A 20,540-nucleotide genomic window follows, 5' to 3' on the forward strand; every position below is an offset into this window, starting at 1 on the left:
CCTCCTTCCAGGGGAAGGATTTTCTCTGGGTTTCAGCTCAATCAGTTTTTCCCAAGAGAAATAACATACATAAGCTCTAAATATTTTCTGGGTACTTAAGCTAAAAATGCATGATATTGAGAAATGCAAAGTCACTTCTTGCTGGAAGCTCACTTAGTATTTCTGGAAGGGAACCAAAGTTTATATACCTTTTTAAAGACACTTTTAAGTATGTTTTTATCAACAGATGAGAAATGCAATGGGGTAGCTGCTATGCACAAAATGTAATTGCATTTATAATGTGGTGGTAAGGCTATGCAAGTGGGCATGTATCTCATCTTATGAGTAGCTGCATAAATCTGTTACTGCCTCATAAATCCCATCAAGAGGTCATTTTCTTGACATCTTCCAGGTCTATAGTTTGCCTGACAGCCATGTTATGGAGGAAAGCCACAAGGGTGGCAGGAGATATGAAGGTAGAATAAGCTTTAATGCTGCTTTTAGTGCCTTCCTTTGCCGATCAGCTTCTGAATCCCTGCAGAAGTAGAGTGGCTTCTTTCTTCTTCCTTCTTTATCTTCCTCATCCCCTTCTGCTGCTGACTTTTGGGAACTGTGCAACTTCTCAAATGACTTTCAAATTCATTAGCATAGCACCGTAATTAGCTCAGCCACCTAAAATAGGGGACGGGAGCTCCTCTTGTATAACTTGGCTCTTATGAGGTTTTTATTACCAGGCCACAAAACAGAAGTAGGTAAGTCTATTTGGTCAGTGTAGGCAAAATTACAGACTGGCTTCACCTAACCCAGTCTCGAAACATGTAGCACAGCTGTGTTCGTGTAAGATCAACGGGAAGCAAATCTTTGTATGACTTGTGGCTTTAGCAGGCGCTGTGTATGGATGTTCCTTCTTGAAAGATGGGGTTTCCCAGCACTACACATCTTGCTGAAGATTCCTGGGCATATAACATGGGATTTAGCCCTGATATTTCCAGCCAGAGGTCTGGTTTAGCCCACTATTCCACCTCTAATAATGGCCAGTAAGTAGTAATGCTTTTGGGGAAAAAGTGTTAGCAAAACAGTGATCCCTCGCAGCTTTTGGCAGACTGCAGTTCAAGGACTTTGAGCAAGAAAGTTGTGTCTGCACCTTTATTTAGCAATCCTTGACAGGCCTTGTTTTGTAAATACATCTAACTATGTATTAATCTATTTTAAATTTTTGTCTTCACAACATCCTGTGACAATGGGTTCTGCCATTAATTGTAGTGTGGAAAAAGTTTCTCCTTTTCCTGTTGTTTTTAAGCAAGCTGCCTGATAAACTTCATATAATACTGCCTAATTTATTCTGAGACGTGGTTTCCTATTTGCTTTCTCTGTAATACCATTCATGGTTTTATGTCTGTCATCTTATCCATCTTTCCTTCTAATCTAAAAGTAGTTGCTTGTTTAGTTGTCCTTATGTTAAAGCTGCTGCAGATCTCCCATAGTTGTCACTCTTTGAATCTTTTCTTGCTCTGCTGTATCCTTCTTTGAAAATTGGTTGATGCAGCAGCTGTGGACTGCACTAAGGATCTGCAGAGGTACCCCTGTTGCATTGGGTATCCCTGACCTGCTCACTGCTGATGTTCCGTTTGATCTCCCAGCCAGCACTGAACTTGGTCGTCTGTGAGTGTGTGGTTCCTGAATTTAATGTAATTGTAGTGGCTCCAGGGTTCCCATTCACTGTACTGACTGTTACTTTGTGGTGTGTGTCAATAAATACCTGACAAATCTATCTGCAGATCAACACAGTTCTCCTGATTTTTTCTAATCTCCGACAAACTTTATCATGTTGCTGCTTGCTCCATTTTTCACGTAAATATGAATATATCGAGTACCACAAATGCAAAACCAGAGCTGTTGTGAAAATTTATTATAAATATCTGGCTATTTATTCCAGTACTGTTTCTTTTAGTCTATCCAGTTGTTAATTCACAGAAGGACCCTTCATTCTATCCCATGTCAGCTCAATTTCTTTAAAAAACTGTGGTGAGAGACATTGTCAAAGGATTGTTAGAGATCCAATGCATGTTATAGGTATCATATATACCACACTTACCTATATATGTCATGGCAAGTTTGTAAAAGAAGTCATGCCATGATGACACTCCTCTGTAATTTTTATTTGCATACCTGCTAATCTGTTCTACAATTTCTATCAATTTTCTCAGTGTAGCAGTGAGCCTGTAGCTACCAGCCTGTTGTTCCCTGGAGCCCTTTTATTGAAATTGGCAGCACACCCTCAGCTTTTTATATCTCGTTTTTTAAGTTTGTCTGAGAGGGAAGCTGGACAGTATGGTTAATAGTACTCCGGTGGTATGTTGGAGTGCCTTTAAAATTTCTGGGTGAGTAACATCTAAATCTGTTAGCCTGCTATTGGTTCTAAAGTCTGATCTAATGATGCTATGGTTTTGACAGTTACCTTGTACATGTACTGTCTTCTTGCTCCCATACACACCTTGCATTTTCCTGAGTTTCAGAGGAGTGGTGGCCTGTTTGTCTCCATTGTCCCTTGGCCCTCCTAAGTAGGTGAGCAGACCTTCCTTCTCCTGTTTTGCTGCCTTGAGTGCTTCCAGTGTGTGAAATGGGAGCTGGAAAGGAGAAGGTTGCTGGAAGACAGGAATATGCAGCCATGGCGGAGCACCTCTTTCTGCCTCAGTCCTAGTTTATGTTGGCTTAAGCAGGTCCAAAGCCATGGCAATAATAGTAAATATATAGATATAAATTGGCTTTTATTGCATGAATTATTTGAATGGACAGTGTAGTCGAATGTAATTGTTTCCAGTTCTTATCACTCAGTACAAATCTCAGTTTCAATTAAAAAACTTACACAGATGAGCTTTTTCAATTTGTTTAATAGATAATGGATTTATTTAGTATACTAATGTGAACTGTTCTGTTTTGGATTATATTCATAACAGGATTTTAATGCAAATCTTCAAATGTATAAGACATTAATAGAATTTAGGATCAGAATGAAGGGGAAGATGTTCAGAAGTCTTAATGTGTGTTTTGGTTTTGAAGCAGTTCACAATTCAGTGTTTCGTATTAATTCCTGCCATTTGATCTTCAATATTTGTAAAAAAGATCCTCAATTGTGTAAGCTCTATTTTTGACGTGGATCAAGCTTACATTGCCACGTCTCTAATGGCTTTCTGGCCGTTTTACTGGTTTTTGCTCCCTGGAAAGAAAGATCTAATTCCTTGTTCTAGTCTTAGAATACGTGAGGTGAGATAGCAGTGCTCTTTTCTTCCTCTTTTTCCTACTTCATTTTCCCCTTCCTTCTGTCTTCATGTATGTTGTTATTTTTTGTTTTTTCTTCAGTTTGTATGTGTGTCCCTGTGGTTTTCCTTAATTGCTTTTTGCTCTGACTGCAAGATCCTGGCTTGTGTGTGTGAGGTTTGTGCAACCATTTTTATCTAGATTCTGCCTTTTTCAGTGGTTTCTGAATCAACTTCCATCCCTTGAATCAATTGAGGTAATGTGGTGTGGTGTTGCTTAGCAATGCTGGGAAGCTGATACTGCCTGGGTGATGTGTGTGCTGTAACAGCGCTGAGCAAAAGAGACTACCTGTCCTCTATGGTCTGTGTGGAGAAGAAATCTTGCATTTTTTAGTGTTTTCAGCATTCTTACCTTTTTGTGTTTGAGTGGTTTTTTTTCCTTTAATGTTGCTGAGTAACAATTTTGCAGACTTAGAGATGTTCCTCCCCTCTTCCTGATACATGCAAGTGTAAAAAACTTACTAGTATGTAGAATCAAAATGTAATTAGGATGTGGATCTTTAAAGAACAGGGTATCTAATTAACTGTCTTGAGATAGGTATGTTTTCTGTCTACCTCCCCCACATACCAAGCAAAGCTGTTGTGAAGGCAGAGCTTTGTAGGATGTTTCAGTCCTCCAAAGCAGCACAGATTAGCAGCCGATCTAATGTGCATGGCAGTGGATTAAAAACCAGGATAAATTTGATACTGCCAACAATGTAAGAATATAGACTGAGTTATTTCAACAGAAGATGTAAAGATGTTAATAGAAGCTATTAGCTCTGGAATACTTCTTTAAAATTGTTGATTCTTACATTGAAATCTAAATTTTCAGTTGTGGGTAGATTTTTTTAGTCTCATTTAAATTGCAAAAGAGCAAAGTATTTTTTCTTCCTGCTTTCTTCTTTTGTTGTTTTTTTCCAAAGCCAGGGGAATATACATAAAAAAACCCCCAAACAAACTGTTTTCTTGTTTCCTTTTTTCCCTTCATTTTAATAAGAAGCATTAGAAAAATGTGGGCACTGAGGGTGCAACCATTGATATCAATACACCCAGAAGTCGACAGTGGTGGAGGTGGAGAGATGTAATCTGGAGGCTGATCCCACCTCAGTGCTGATTATTAGGGCTGTAACGGATTGCTTTTTAGCCATGAGATTGCTGAACATGTTGGTCTCTCTGATCAGCTGCTCCTGCCTCTATTAACCAGTAGTTTTCATAACTTACGAATACATTTTCAGTAACCTGATTGTTGATTACTTTCTGGTTTAGACCATTTAATCCATAGTACATACTCATTTATCCTTGTCTATAAGGAAACAAAACATCAAGCTGGCAAGGGGATTTATAGCAGGTTCATTGCCATGGTTTCAGACAGCCTTACGTAGCCTAAAAATAGATTCAGGAAAGAATATTCTCTTCCCTTCCCTCCCTCTCCCAGCTCTAACTAATTGGAATTTCCTTTTGTTTGTGTGATTTTGTTGTGGATTTATTGACTGACAGGTCAGGCAAATTTGTTTGATGTTTTGTTTTAAAGAGGAAAGTTCATCCAAGTATCTAATACATTGAGGAGTGACTTTCCCTGGTAGTATGCCAAGGCTATTACCTCCTGCTCCTGTCTCTTACACTTCAGTAGTGCTGCTCTGGTAGACTGTCGCTTATTACAAACCACTGCAATAATCTGAGTCTGTAAGGGACCATCCTGGGGATACCTTTGAAAATTATAACCTTGACATTGGCTTGTGCTCATCAGGGGAAATTTACAGAGTACATGATGATGTGCCATTAGCAGCCTGTACTGCTGCATGAACAGGCTTCTCTTCCAGAGTCCAACTGGCAGCTTTGCTGTGTCTCCTGCAACCCCGCAATGAGGATATTGCAGACATGATAAGGATCGTTTTGTAACAAGCATGGCGAGTTTTAAAATACTGCTTTGTCTACAGCAGTGCCTGATCTGTGGCAGCAAGGAGCTAGGTGAGGCAAACTGGGTGACCACTGCTTCCCCTTCTCGATGTCCTTGCTGAGACAGCATCATCACTGCAGAGCCTTGGCTGGCATGCTTAGAGCTTGCTTGGCATGGCTTCACTACCTCTGTATTACAGTGCTGTTTGTCTTTGAATGTCAGAAAAATGGAGGTGGAACACAGCTTGGCAGTTAATAATGGCCTCTTCTGATGCGTACTGGCTAAACTATGTTTAGTTTAGCTTTGGGTTGTGTAGTTGAATTTTCCTCCCCCTTGCCTTCAACAGAGGTGTTGACTGTTTCTGTTAGCAGGAGTCCCAGATGGTTTTAGATCTCTCTTCCCAGACAGGAAGGGCATGGATTGGAATCACACCGATGCCTTGGATTTCCTGCATTGCTTCCTGTTGAATTGATGCACCAAAAGCTGAGGGGTGAGATACTGTGTTACTATATTTGGTGTGTAACTCCTGTGACTGGTCTTGTGCCTATTTATGTTGGCAAGCAAGTAAATAGCCCCACAGTGGCCTTATCAACTCGTATCATTTAGTGACAGGTTTTGGAGCGAAGGGAAAGTGTTCTGGGTTGAATTGCAAAGGGGAAAAAATCCTGTGTGGTGTGTTAGTAGATTGTTTGGCAAACAAGGTGTTGGTTCTGCCTATCCTCTTTTCATCGCCAAGGCTTTGACTGCCCAAGAGAAGCTGTGGTAAGTTTATTTGTTTGTATGTGTTGCTACTGATACCAAGCCTTTTCTTTCTTCCTGCTGCTGCTTTTGTGGTCAGGGTGCCCTAACCTTTCTCTGTAGGGACCGAATGGAGAAGGACTGATGTGATGTCAGGGTGCAAATGTGTTAGTGAGTGACTGCAGTGTATTGCTGTTTCCTTCACTTCTTGATTTTTTTACTGGTTGTATATGCTTTCAAACTTTCTCATGTTTCTGAACTGATCAGAGTTATGGCTTCTTTTTCCATATACCGTATTGGACAAAATTTGTATATTTATTTGTATATTTAGGAATGAGGTGGTACAGGATAACTAGGACTGTGGATAGGACCACTTAAGGTAGAACTGCTATTCAGAAGAGATTAAACCTTTTAAAGTCTTTTCTCTTGCTTGCATGCTGTGCTGCATTGCATTTGGTAACTGCAACCTGTGCCTATGCTTTCCTGCTCCTCTGTGTGATACTCTGCAGTATTTATGTGCTCGACTGGCAGCTGGAGAGCAGGAAAAGAGCAGCCCCCAAGTACAGATGAGGGAAATGTGCCTTCTCAGCCTTCCACAGAGACAGGGACCTGCCTCGGCCTGTTCATTGCCAGTACAGGGCACAGTATTTGGGGCATGGGCAGGTTGGGCTGGCTGTTAGGTTCTTGTTCTGAAGAACCTTTCTTGTTCCTCTTGGAGTGGAGGTGAGTGTACCATCCTTTTCAGAGGATGCACACTGGGATTTTCATAAAATACAGAGGTCCTGGCTCTAAGGGAATTTTTTCACATGCAGTTCAATGCAGTTTTTTCACATTTGGTGATTTTTTTCCAGTTTCCCAAACCAAACTGAAGCTGAATGAGTTTCTAGAAGCCTCCAACGATGAGAGAGTGACTACCATCTGTGTTTGGTTGTGTGCTCCCTGGAGAGAAGTGCAGACTGCTTCATGCAGGCCAGCCCAAATTACAGGGCCAGGCCATATAAGCGACCTTATAAAAATATAATCCTCTCTGATGCTAGAGAGGAACATTTTCCATATCTGGCAGATGTTTAGATATTCTTTAAATGGACCTTCTTTCTGCTGTAGTGGTTTAAACCCCTGGAAATATTATATGCATGAATTTACATAAAATAAATCAACCTGCATAATATTACATCAATGCACAGTAGATGATCATCTCTTTCTCCTCCAATCTATCCAACAGTTGTGTCATTTTACATCCATTTTTGTTCCCTCCAATGCTTCCAGCTACTTCTTTGCTCTACTCACTGTGCACCAGTATGCTCCACATGGGAAAGCTTATGTGTGTGCACTCTCCTGAAATGTGCTGAGCTTTGCACAAGTGCTCACCTCCTTCATTTAAAGATGAAGAGAATGTTGTGTGTTTCTGTATGTCTATTTGGGGGTGGCAGATGGCTAGAATCAGAGATAGGAGGTGTGTGTGTATATATACATACATACATATATATAAATATTTATATATGCAAGAGCTCTTAGGTTGCTGGTGGATCTACAGGATTAGAGGAGTTGGGGGGGAATGCAATGCCAAAAACATCAAATCATATACTGTTTGTTTTGTCTGGATAACAAGGTGTTATTTGAAGGCAGATGCTTCACTTGTAGACCTTTAGGAATTAAAATATTCATATTCAGGAGTTATTAAAATTAAGGATACTGTTTTCTGGACTCTCAAGGTAGTGCCAGTGTTACTTGCTTTCTTTAAAGTTAACATGAGAAGTCAACACATCTTAACATTTGAAATATTATTATAGGCTAGATGCTGTTTAAAGAACGTGATTAATATTGCAAACAGAAGTCCATAGTGAAAAGTTGCAATTCTCCGTTTTGTGACTTATGACACAATCTTAAATTATTTGGTTGTGTTTTTCCCGTGTAACAATCTTTATCTTGTTTGTTGGGTATGGTAGTTCTTCTCCTGCAGGACACTGTTGTCTATTATGCTGTCTGTGAGAAAACTCTCATTCCTTGCCTTTTGCAGATGTTGAAAGAGAAGGGTGGCTCAAGAGGGCTGATGGCCTCTTGCTTTTAAGGAACTGGATTCAGTTCTTGATGGAGTTCCCTGCATTGCTAGAAGGGATTTAAAAGCCAGAGAATGGTTAATAAACTTGATAAACTTGAGATCTAAGACCCTGAGATTAGCTCAGTTGATTAGAGCATGGTGCTAATAACACCAAGGTTGTGGGTTTGACCCCTGTATGGCACATTCACTTAAGAGTTAGACCTGATAATCCTTGTGGTCCCTTCCAAGTCAGAAAAAGTCTGTGATTCTGTGAGCTAATTTTCAGAAAGCCTCATGCTTCTGGAGGTAGTCTGTAATCATGTGTGAGGCATGTTGTGGGATATGAAATACTTGAAGGATGGTTAGGCCCTAAGAGTCTCACTTTGGAGTACAGAATAGTGAGTTTGCACTCTGGTTGACCTAGATTAATAAACAGATTTAGACTCCAAACTCCTAGTAGAGGCAATATCTACATGTTTTGAGGACCTGGGTTTTCTGTCTGCAAATTCTCATATAGGAAGTAAGGATATTGTGATGCCTCCTCCTCTGACAATTGTGAAGTTGGAGTAAGTACTTTTTAACAGAGTAAATCAGACTGCTATACAGAAAGAGCAGAAAGGTAGTTGTTTATTCTGTTTTAACAGTAGAGTTCAAGTAGTTAATAAGCCTTAAGAATAGAACAGGGTGGAAAAAAGAAATCCTGAGTGCCTTCCTGTAACTGGCTGTGCTTCCTTGTGCGGTGAAAGAGGTAGAACAGTCTTGGACGGGTCCAAGGAGGGAAATTGGTAAAGCTTATGGTGTGCAAGAACAGGAAAGGATAACTTGCGGTTTGATGACATGCTTAAACAAAAACAGTTCCTGATTCTCAACTCTTCCTCTAAGTTGTGTGGTTTTCCCTTATTTAAAGAAAAAAATTAAAATCTGTTCTGTTTGAAAATAAAAGTTGCCATAGCAGTTATACATTTTATACCCTTTATTGGGGATTTCTGGCCGTGGGGTGAGAGATGAGAGCTGCAGTGGCAGCAGACTGTCATGTTCCTCTGCACAGCTCTCCAACCTAAGAGAGGGAGAGACTTCTGAGTTGTTGTGTACATGCAGGACAGGGCTGTTGACTTCAGGAAGGAAATCACAGAATCGTAGAATATCCTGAGTTGGAAGAGACCCACAAATATTATTGAGCCCAACTCCTGATGCTGAACAGGACAGCCCCAAGAATCACACCATGTGTCTGAAAGTGTTGTCCAAATGTTTCTTGACCTCTGACAGGCTTGGAATAAATCCTGAGGAATCCATCAGGAATAAAACCTGATGTCATTGTTCATGCTCAAGGAAATAAGCTATTTTCTATCAGATACGACATACTTCCCCCCCCCCCATCTTCCATTTCTTTTGCCCTTCCTGACAATCCTTTTGCATTTTAGGGGCCTGTCTCCAGTTCTTGACTTTTTATTTGCTTATCTTTCACCTATAGTTTCTCCTCCCTTCCAGATTCATTGTCAGAGACCAGATACTTTGCCTGTCATGGCCCCCGTTCCCCATCCTTGTCCAGTTTTTCTTTCACATGCAATCGTCTTTTGTCCATTTTTTTGCCTTGTTTTGTTCACTGCCTTGGGATCCTTGGCTCCCTTCCCTGCCTGCTGTGCTCGCTCCCCCTCTTGTTTTGGGCCCTTGTCCCAGTCTGTTCCTTCATCTCCCTCGGGTCTGGCATTTGTCCGTGCTGCACTCCAGATGCACGCCTTCCGCTTCCTTGCTGCTTGGGTGCTGGCAGCCCCACCATGGCCAGCACAGGAAAGATGGGCTTCCTCCACTCCAGGGCCTGGACCTGCTCCAGAGCCTGGACCTGCTCCAGTTGGGAAGCCATTGAAATGAAAGGAGTCTTAGGCTCCTCTGTTCCCCGGCTGGCATGTGCTCTCCCTCTCTGTGGCTAGACATTAGGTTGCCATTAGGAAAGTTTGCAAAGTTTGAGCATGGTCAGCAAGGAAAAACTCCTGGGAGATACTAGTTATGGGCTCTTTAAAGGTCTTTGCCTGCCATGAATATGCTGTGAGTTACCACTGGATATGGTATAAAGACTGATTTCTGTGTTCAGCAAAATCTAAAGTTACCTGAGACTCAGGAGCCAAGAGAGGAATATGAGGAGTATAGGATGTTCTCCAAGGGAAGAAGAGCAATCTAATATCCAGCCTGCCTGTTTGCCTGGCGCAGAAATGCACTCTGCCATGCTGCTTCACTGGGAGCCTTGTATTTACTGAGAGGACCCATTACAATCTTTCAGGCAGCACTCACTTGGGATTATTTAAAATGTATTATTTATGTCCCTCTTTCTGCTTGATCTTTCACTGGCAACTTCTGCCTCTTAATATCTGAATTTTAAAAAAGGATCTGAGTCCTATGCTTCTCTATCTTCCTTAGGTTGTAAAGGCTGTTTTGGAATGTTACTTCCAATGACATTTTGAGGAGATCAGTGCAGACTGGTGTGCCACTTTGGCAGTATTTCTGCTTTCTTTCTCGTGAGCACTGCAAGGAAGAGGATAGAACAAGAGAATTGGTGCTTTCCACTGTCTCCTTTAGTAGTAAAAAGTACAGATTCCACAGGTAATTTTCACACTTCCACGCAGGTGAATAGTCAGTTTGGAGATGTAACAAAAGCCACAGGGATGTAATCTGCACTGAAACAGGTTTATTGATAGAGACAAATGGGGTGGTTGAACAGGCAAGCCCTTCTGTAGGTGCAGGTTCTAAAGCTTGCTGTAATAGTGCTGTGCTTTTGAGTGATTTATGTTAGTTTTCATTGGGAAGTTAGTTACAGTGGGGTAGGGCATTTATTCTGCGGACACAACAGCACCTAATAGAACAATATTAGTCTAAATATGTCTTATGTGAAAACCAACCTTAGTCTGTCTCCATACAATGTACATAATACTTATGTTTTAGCCAGACATAAATGAGGATGTACCTGTGCAACCTGGCAACAGTATATCCGTGCATCTGTCTTCTCTGCACCGAATAAATGCAGTGTTATCAAATATCTAAAGACAGAAAAGCTCTTTAGCTTGAAAGATCAGGAGAGAGTGTCCAGACTGTGCTGTTTGGAGCAGGTATAGTCTTTCAGTTGTTCAAGTATTTGCACAAAGAGAAATGAGATAGAAACCTAAGCAAGTTTGAAAATTTTGCTATAATTTTTAAAATAATTTTTGAAGGAAGAGTAGAGATATAATTTTAAAACACTACAGGGATATTATACAACCATGCATCATGACCCATTTTATCTTCACCAGTATGCAAATGAATCTATGAAGTAGTTTTCTAAACAACAGTATGTAAAGCAATTTTTTTCTTGATGGTATGAATATTTCTTGCCGGGAACTGTGTCATTACCAAATGTGGTATTTCCTTGGTCAAGAATGATAAAGGCTTTTGTTTAAAGACTTAATTTAAAAGAACCAAACAACCAAACAAAACAATCATTTTAAATTCAATTATATGAAACAGTTTTACAAACTTATAAAAAGTCTGTTTTGGGAACAGACATTTAAATATTGAAGGACTTCAGGAGTTTTTTCTGGTTTTGTAGTGGGTCGTATACTGAGCATATAACTGTGACCACAAATACGTTTTTCCTAGTGGAAAACCTATGTAATAATTTTGTGGGAGTTTGATCACAGGCTTTGGGCATAGAGTAATCTAGTCAAGGCCATTATGGCTTCAATTTAACATGTTTGGATAGGCGTCTTCCCTGGCTGCGTAATTCTGAAGAGTGATGTCATTGTCCTCTGTGGTTTTGAGCCACTGTGCCACAAGGGTACCTACCCTTTTTGTGCAGCACAATGTGTGTGGTGGCAAACTCGTGAGCTTTTGCTCCCTACTTGTGCAACACACCATCAGTGCAACAAGTTGTAACTGATGGCTCTCAGCAGGAGAGGGAGGAGAGGGAGTGAGTGAGGGAGAATGTGAGCTTGGCATGCAGACAGCTGCATTTTGATCTTCTGCTAGAGGCCTGCATGCTCAAGGCATGGAGAAGCTCCTCTGAAGGGTCACTGAATACCTGAATTAGTCTCTGATGCTTAACCGCTTTCTGGAGGAGCTGGCTTGCATTTAGGCAGTGTGAATACCCCTACTATATACTCATACTTGGTTCAGAGAAATAGCATTTCCCCTGAGCTGTTTCATTTCTCAAAAACAGGATTCTGTCAGATTTTCCCTCAACTGTTGAACAGTAGTGCTAATGTAGTGTGTTATTTATTCTTTTGACATGTTTTTATTTCATGGAAAATGTCTACGTTATGCTTGAAGCTCGGTATGAGTTGCTGGATCCCTTTCAGAATTCTGTTAAATCTGGAAGTAAATCAGATTACTTTCTTCTACTATAAGCACATTCGGCTTGGCTTTCACATGAGGTGTTGTATGGGTGAATGAGCCCAGAGCACTCCAGCTGGTGCAACAGCTTTATTTATGTGGAGTGATGGCATGAAAGGGTTTTATAAAATGCTTTTAATGGCTTCAGGAGTGATTCGTACTACTATTGAACCACCAAACTGCTTTAAGATTTTACTCACTTTGCTTGTGTTTTCTAGTGACAAACTGTGGGCTCAGGTGATGACCCAATTAATCAGGAAACTGTGCTGGCTAGAAACACAAGAAATAAGGGTTTTCTTAGGCTCTCTTTATATGTTCCTAGCATTTACCATGTGGCAATAAAGCTTCCACAGTCTTTCTGTTCATAATGTGAAATAGCTTTTTGCCCACATGATGATGTTTTTATATCTCAACTTTAAAATGCTTTAGGTCTTCATAAAATGATAACATGTACACTCTCACTTCTACAACACATTTTATTGTCAGTAAAGGATTAGCTGAGTTACTTCAGCATGTGTCTTATGCACTCTTTACTCTTAATATTTTTCCCCTCATAGATTTTTTTTTATTGGATTTTGTTACTTGTGCAAGCATGTTGAGTTTTACTTTTTCATAGGTTTTAGTGACAGAATTGGCAGGTTATGTGAAATGGAAGGGGTGTCAATAAAATCAAATATGTAAGTATATGATAGAACTAGCTCACACTTTCTTCCTAAGCATAATTTCTCATGCAAGCAGTTTTGTCAATAGGTTGAAAAACATCTCAGAAAACAGGTTGGAAGTTTCACAGTAAAGAAGAAATACCTTGTCCCTGGCCTGAGATAAAGCAGAAATTTTGTAGAAAAGGTGTGGCCTGTTCAACCGAGAAAGTAAAGTGTCAGGAAAGTACTTTCAATGGGGAACATTGTGTTGAACTTCATGCAAAGCAAGCGGGCAATATTTAATTCAAATTTTAACTTGTCTAATAACAAATGAAACATTTGTGTGGAAATATCTCCCTCTGGTCTGTTAAGGGATTCATGACTCCATGAGCTCCCTGTTTTGCTCAGACTGTGCCTTTGGATTTGAAATGAAAATATAGTTGTTGGGTGAGAGTCACTAATTGAGCAATTGGAGCTAATCATCCCCTTGGCTTAGCAGATGAGACACTAATTTTCTTTCCAGGAATAGCCAGAATTACTTGTTTGTACAGTGTCTTCGAGCTGGCTGATTTAAAACCTGAATTAAAAACTTTAAAACTGGCCGTGTTGGTTTGAATATGACATTGGCATTCCCGATTCAAGTAAGTAATGCTGATCGTGGTATAAGGGTGCCATGAAGGGGTAATGAAGAACAAACAGTGAAGACAACTCTCCAGAGGTTAGGAAATGATCACAACCAGTCCCAAGAGTAACTTGTATGAAGAGGTTTCTGAGAGGTTCCTTTGAGAGAGTGAGCATGTGAAGTTTTACTTACTTAATTGATCACTGACATATGTACAATAGTTTTACTTGCTTGCGTGAGATACAAGGAAGAAAGTAAACGTTCCTTGCCTGCAGTAAGTCTCTAATGCAAGGTTGTCCAGAAAACATTACACACAGCAAATCAATATGTTTACTTTTTTAATACCATTGACAGTCATCAAAACTAATTTTAATGTTGTGGGTTAAAAAAAATATTCGTAGACTAGACTGGCTTGATTCACAGAACAATCTGTGTTTGTCGATAGGGGATGATTTTTTCGCAGAGGCAATTGCAAAAGCATACAGAAACCTATTTCTGCACTTGTTGATAGACCTACTGACAGGTGTGTGGTTGAGGAAAAATGATAGCATACATCAGATGTGTGCAGGATGGGACTCCTCTTTGCTGACATCTGGCAGAAGAATTGGAATCTGGGACAGCTACTAGTGCCACAGAATTGCAGACAGTTTTAGGACCTGAATGCAATGAAGATAAATGAGCTCCAGTTGGAAGCTCAGTGACCCTAAAGGTAGAAGCAGAAATTAATTAAGGCACTCTGAATGCTGTACAGATAGGTTTGCAAGAGGTGTTTTATGTCCTGTACGTTCATAAATGTTCATTATTCTGGATTTCAGGCTACATTATTGGTATACTGAATAGTTAGTTTTTTTAAAGCTTTGTGTTACTGCCTAGGTCCCTAAATTACACATTGATTTCATGTTCTAGCTAGTTTGATGTTAACAACTAAACGTATCGTATTGCTCTACAAACCTGAGTACTTAGTCTGTCCATTTGCATAACCATCCCATAGAAACTGGATTAAGGGATAAAACAATGTTATTTAGAGGTTTTCAGAGTCTGACCAAGATAGGCAACTTTGTGGGCTCTCTTTATTTTCAATACAGGGGATGAATTTTATTCTTTTATGGGTAATCTCGCATAGCTGAGGACATTTCTTATTGCTGCAAATTTTAGGAAGTTTGCAAAATGCTAAAGAATCTGATTCTGAGACTTGCTTTTGCAAGTCTGTGTACTTTTTAGTTGACAGCCATGGTGTTTTCTTGAGCAGGCAGGTTTTTCAAAGTTGATTTTCTGTGTCTTTAGGGACAGGAAAAAAAAAATCTGTATTTAGAAATTAAGCCCAGTTAAGGAGCTTCCCGTCCATCCTCTTTCCCACTAATTGTACTGGGGACTAGACATGATCTATCTTCTTGCTGATCTTCTTGACCATACCTCACCTAGAGCCTCTTTACTTCTGACTTCCTGAAGCAACCATCGCTTACAATGTTGACTTTTTTTTTTTGAGCTAGAAGACAGCCCAGTGGTGTGGAAGAACTGGCTTTTTATTGGCTTCCTTCTCTATGTGAATATTGTGAATGAAATGGCCTTTTATAATAATTCTTTCTTTATCTGAATATTGTGGATGTGAGCAGTAAGGACAGACAGGAGTCGGAACACAAATCCCTGAACTACCTTCAGTTGCTAGGCTTCCTTTAGAATCTGAGCAGCCAAGTCTGCAGGGTGCAAGCAGAGAAACAGACGTCTGTATCTGCATTACTGCTCTTCAAGCTTGTTCTGTTTTTCTATTTAAAACTTTTCACATTTCTTTGCTTCCACAAAAATGCTGGTCCATTAGCCTAATGAAAAAATTCTGGATTTATGTCAGATTTCTAATTTGTGTTTTTCTTTGTAAGGACCTTTTTATAATATCAAGGGTATGTGAGGTTCTGTGTGGAATAATGTGAAGCATGAATGTTGTGTTAGAGGCAGCTGTTTGTGCGTTTTGGTAGTTCCTTAAGAAAGTCACACTTTAAAGAGAAGCTTTTCTGAGAAATCCTCTTTATTCTCCCATGAGAAACTGCCAAAGACTCCTAAGATTATGGTAACTTCAGAGCTTTCAAAAAACACCCCCCTTCTCTGCTGCGGAGTTCTCCTTTTTACAAGAGAGTATTTGTTTTGTATTTGTGAAAAGGGTAAATCGCCTCTAGGTATTCCCTAGAGCTGTCTCCTGTAGTACATAGTGAATCCCATTCAAAAAAGGAATTCTGGTGGTTCTTTGCCTGGAATGAGGTTGAGCCACTCATTCTGTGTAGCATGACTTGAAAAATTGCCACTTATTGCTGCAATATTATGCTGTGTGCATGAGTCTGCTGCCTTTCAGATCAACTTCCACTGCTGCTGCTCCTGGTGTGCATGAGCTCTCAGCTGAGCAAGTGCTGGGGATGGTTTCTGAGGGCCATAAAGATGATCACAGGGCTGGAACACCTCCATGAAGACAGGCTGAGAGAGTTGGGGTTGTTCAGGCTGGAGAAGAGAGGACTTCAGGAAGACCTTCTAGCAGCCTTCCAGTACCTAAAGAGAGGGTTACAAGAGGGCTGGAGAGGGACTTTTTACAAGGGTGTTGAGGGATAGAGCAAGGGGTGATGGCTTTAAAGAGGGTGGGTTTAGATTAGGTATTTAGAAGAAGTTCTTTACTGTGAGGGTGGTGAGGTACTGGTGAGGTGTCTGATTGCCCAGGGAAGTTGTGAATGCCCTATCCCTAGAGGTGTTCAAGGCCAGGTTGGATGGGGCTTTGAGCAACCTCATCTAATGGAAAGTGTCCCTGGCCACGGCAGGGGGGTTGAAACAAGATGATCTTTAAGGTTTCTTCCAACCCAAGCCATTCTATAATTCTATGCAATTTCGAAATTGTGGGTTTTTATGAAAGAAATTTCTAAGTTGGACTTTGATCCTTGCAGGTCTCTTCCAGGTCAGGATATTTATATGAATAACTTAATTTTTTTTTTATAGTCGTATTTGCTTTGTAGAAGTCTGCCAGGGACTTGTGGTAATTACCAGAATAATGTTTCTCAGTATAAAAACCTGAGCTGTATTGGCCCTCTGTCTGCTACCCATCATTTCAAATTGAATTTGGTTTCAGTCTTCCTGGTCCTTTTCCTTGTTATATTATGAATTTTTATTTTTTTTTTAATATTGGTTCAAGTAACTTGCTCTCTTATTTAATTTTTATGGTAATTCTGGTATATGAATGAAAATGCAGTGTCATTGACAATTTATGCTGCATGTACAGAATTTTCTGTTACTGAAAGTGTACAAGTCTGCTATGTGCTTTTGTAGAGTTCTGTGATTATACCTGCTTTGCTACTGTCCATGGGGAGGAAAAAAGAAATCAGAAGGATAAGCACATCATATGAGAAGTGGGCTTGGTTGATAAATTAGCCTTTGCAGTGTGATGGCTGAGTTGCCGGGATGCCCTACTCTCTCTGCTTTGGATCATTAATGTCTTGTGCAGTGGTAGACTGAACCTCAGAGAGAGGGGTGGCATATTCACTTTCACAGTGAGATTTTCCACAGTTGCTGTCTCTGAGCCCTTCACCTGTGACCTGTGCATATTATCCTGTCATTACTTATACCTTATTTATTACGATTTCTTAAACTTACTCCAGTGTGTCAAGTGTTGTGGTTTTCTGCAAGTATGAAAGTGCTTACAATTGAACATGAGTACTCGACAGGAGTGTTAGAAGCAGTATTTGTTGTAGTTCTCTCCACAGCTGAGGCTTTCCAAAAGTTTTACAAGAAGCTGAAAGTTAAAAGCATGTGTGAACACTTTGTGTGAATTGCATCTTTTTCTCCTTGCTGCTTCATGTTCGTTATCCTTTGGAAGATCTGAATTGAATTTGTTCCTTTCTAGCCCTCTGGTGCTTTCCTTGTTCTTACTGATGGCTTATAAGCTCTTGAGTCAGTTTGAGTCATCTCATCTGGCGTTATGGGTTATATTGATTATTTTAATCTCTTTCAAGTATTCCATTGTCATAGGAGCTTGGAGACAATGTTTTGCCAGCATCCGAGGGGCCTTGGCTGCAGCTTTAGCCCTACATCTCATCTCCTCAGTGACTTTACAGGCCACTCACATCATCCCACTGTGCCTCAGGCTTCACCATCTTTAAGAGGAGTGTAGTGAGCAGTGTGCTTCCTTCTGCTTCACGCTGTGAAAATGTGTTTTAAGTAAAGCAAAAGAAGTGGAAAAGGCCTAAATACATGGTACCATTCTCACCCTATAATACACTTCTTCAGGCTTCAAGAACCTCTTGCATCAAATGTCCAATCCTCTTTGCCTGATCTAGAAGAGCAGAGTAGTAAACAGATGAGAGTGGCATCTATTTCAATATGAGCTTTGTTTTCATTTCAAACAGTGGCTTATTGCTTCTATTTCCCTCAGTATATTGTAATTTTTGTAACCCTTTATTTCTGCCCCCCTGCTCTTCCTACCACCTCCATCTCTCCCCCCCCCCAAGTGCTGTTTATACTCCTAGCTCCCTTTAGTCTAAGTTTGATACTTTTTTCATCCTGCCGAAGAAAAATATGTGGAAAATTTGATTGGCCTGAACCTTTCCGATGCTACGAAATATGGCTGTTTTGGACATGGAGAACTAAGGTGGCTTTATGCTGAACCACATTTTGGCCTTTGTCAAGCTACTGCATAAGTATATACAGACCTTAAAATTTTAATTTAAGCATTTAGTATCTGTATAAAAGGATTGTTAATGTGTGATTAGGACAAAACAATATCTACTAGTCTATCTAATGGCAGTTGTACTTTTTTTTTGTGCCTTCCAGGTGCTTCAGGTAGAGTTAGGTGAGAAGGCTTGAGTCAGGCCAGTGGTTTGCCAAGCAGCTGGCTGGTCTTAGCTCTTCCTGGCCTTGGGTTTGCCAACCCACTGAGAGCCGATTTGATTTGCTAATCCAGCCAAAACCAAAACACTGAATTGTTTTACAGAATCACAGAATATGCCGAGTTGGAAGGGACACACAAAGATCATCAAGTTCAACCCTTAGCCCTGCACAGGACTGTCCCCAAGTGCCTGAGAGTATCACCCAAATGCTTCTTAAACTCTATCAGGCTTGATGCTGTGATCACTTCTCTGGGGAGCCTGTTTCAGCACCCAACCACTCTCTTGGTGAAGAAACTTTTTCTAATATTGAAACTAAACCTCCTATGACACAGCTTCAGGCCATTCCCTCAGGTCCTGTCACTGGTCACCACAGGAGAGATCAATGTCTGCCTCTCCTCTTCCCCTCATGAGGAAGTTGTAGACTGCAATGAGGTCTCACTTTCTTTTTCTCCAGGCTGAACAGACCAAGCGTCAACCACTCCTCATGTGCCTTCCCCTCAAGGCCCTCTACCATCTTCATTGCCCTCCTTTGGATGCTCTCTAAGAGCTTGATAACTTTCTTATACCGCAGTGCCCAAAACTGCACACAATATTCAAGGTGAGGCCACACCAGTGCAGAGCAGAGCAGGACAATCCCCTCCCTCGATCAGCTGGTGATGCTTTGCCTGATGCCCCCAGGACACGGTTGGCCCTCCTGGCTGCCAGGGCACTGCTGACTCAGATTCAGCTTGCCATCGACCAGGACCCGCAGGTCCCTTTCCGTGGCACTGCTTTCCAACACCTCATTCCTCAGTCTGTACGAACATCCAGAGTTGCCCCATCCCAGGTGCAGAATCCTACACTTCCACTTGTTGAAATTCATATGGTTGGTGACTATCCAGGTCTCCCTGCAGGGCCTCCCTGCCTTCAAGGAGTGAACAGCTCTTCTCAGTTTCGTGTCATCTGCAAACTTGCTTAGTATCCCTTCCAGTCCTGTGTCCCAGTCATTTATGAAAATGTTGAGGAGCACAGGGCCTAAGATGGAACTCTGTGGAACCCCACTAGTGACAGGTCACCAGTCTGATGTTACCCCATTCACTGTAACACTTTGTGCTCCACCCATGACCAATTGCTCACCCACCACATGATGTGTTTATCCAGCTGTGTGCTGGACACTTTGTCCAGAAGGATCCTGTGAGAGACAGTATCGAAAGCTTTACTGAAATCAAAAAAGATTACATCAACTGGCTTCCCTTGATCAACTAGCTGGGTTACCTTGTTATAAAAGGAAATCAGGTTTGATAAGCAGGAGTTTCCTCTCATGAAGTCATGCTGCCTGTGACCAATGACTGCATTGTCTTTCAATATTTCCCAAAATAATCTTCTTCATAACTTTATCAGGCACCGAATTGAGACTGACAGGCCTGTAGTTTCCAGGGTCCTCTTTCTTGCCCATCTTGAAAATCAGGACATTTTGGGCTAGAGAGGTGCGTTGGCTCAGTCTAAGGAGGTTGAGAGTTGGTGCACAGCATCAGGCAGGACTGCATGGATGGGAGCTGGGAAGGAGCAGAAGGGGCCACGTCTCCCCCATGGGCAGCTTTGGTGTCTCAGATAACTTCTTCCCTTACACAGGTTAGGATGCAGGTCAGCTTTCTGCAGTGGTTTCTCTCCATCTTTGCAGGTGCTACACCACTTCTGAGAAGGGCATTGACATCCAATAGAAACAACAGTTGTGATTTTGGCCCTGGGTTTCACCAGCTGTCAAACAGAGCAGGAAGAAACTCTTAATTTTCAGGGTTCAAATGAGTCTTTTTGTTTGCCACTCTCTTTGCTCCTGTACTAGTTGTCTACCTGCACATATGTTTTGGTTAGAGCCTTGGAATCTGCTGGCTGCTACCATTTCTTCTTCATTAATACCCTCCCTAATTCATTGTCATCTTTCTACTAGAGTGTCTTTTAATTTCTCTATCCTGATCCATCTCTTCATCATGACAGACGTTAGGTATCCTAATCCTGCCAGGTTTGTTCAATGTTTACTTAATATTTTTCTGTTGCATTCTGTAACCTTAGTTCACTGTCTTCTAGATCAAAGTGATTTAGAGAAAGGTATGCAGCTTGACTAATGTGCTGCATTATTT

The 20,540-nt window shown here is 40.9% G+C and overlaps 1 protein-coding gene across 4 annotated transcripts in view; it reads left to right on the top strand.

Annotated features, from left to right (window-relative positions):
* The window catches only part of FARP1 (FERM, ARH/RhoGEF and pleckstrin domain protein 1), a 207,794-nt gene that overhangs the window by 18,419 nt on the left and 168,835 nt on the right, over positions 1-20,540 (top strand). The window contains exon 1 of one of the 4 annotated variants that reach the window (XM_027741053.2): positions 5,566-5,665. The exons of the other annotated variants lie outside the window; for them this stretch is intronic. The gene's annotated coding sequence lies outside the window, so the exon portion shown is untranslated. Of the gene's footprint in view, positions 1-5,565; positions 5,666-20,540 lie in introns of those variants that run through there. 4 annotated transcript variants of the gene reach the window in all.

Source organism: Pipra filicauda, unplaced genomic scaffold, assembly GCF_003945595.2.
Source record: "Pipra filicauda isolate LSUMZ 115617 unplaced genomic scaffold, ASM394559v2 scaffold24_size8852520_pilon, whole genome shotgun sequence".
NCBI lineage: Eukaryota > Metazoa > Chordata > Aves > Passeriformes > Pipridae > Pipra > Pipra filicauda.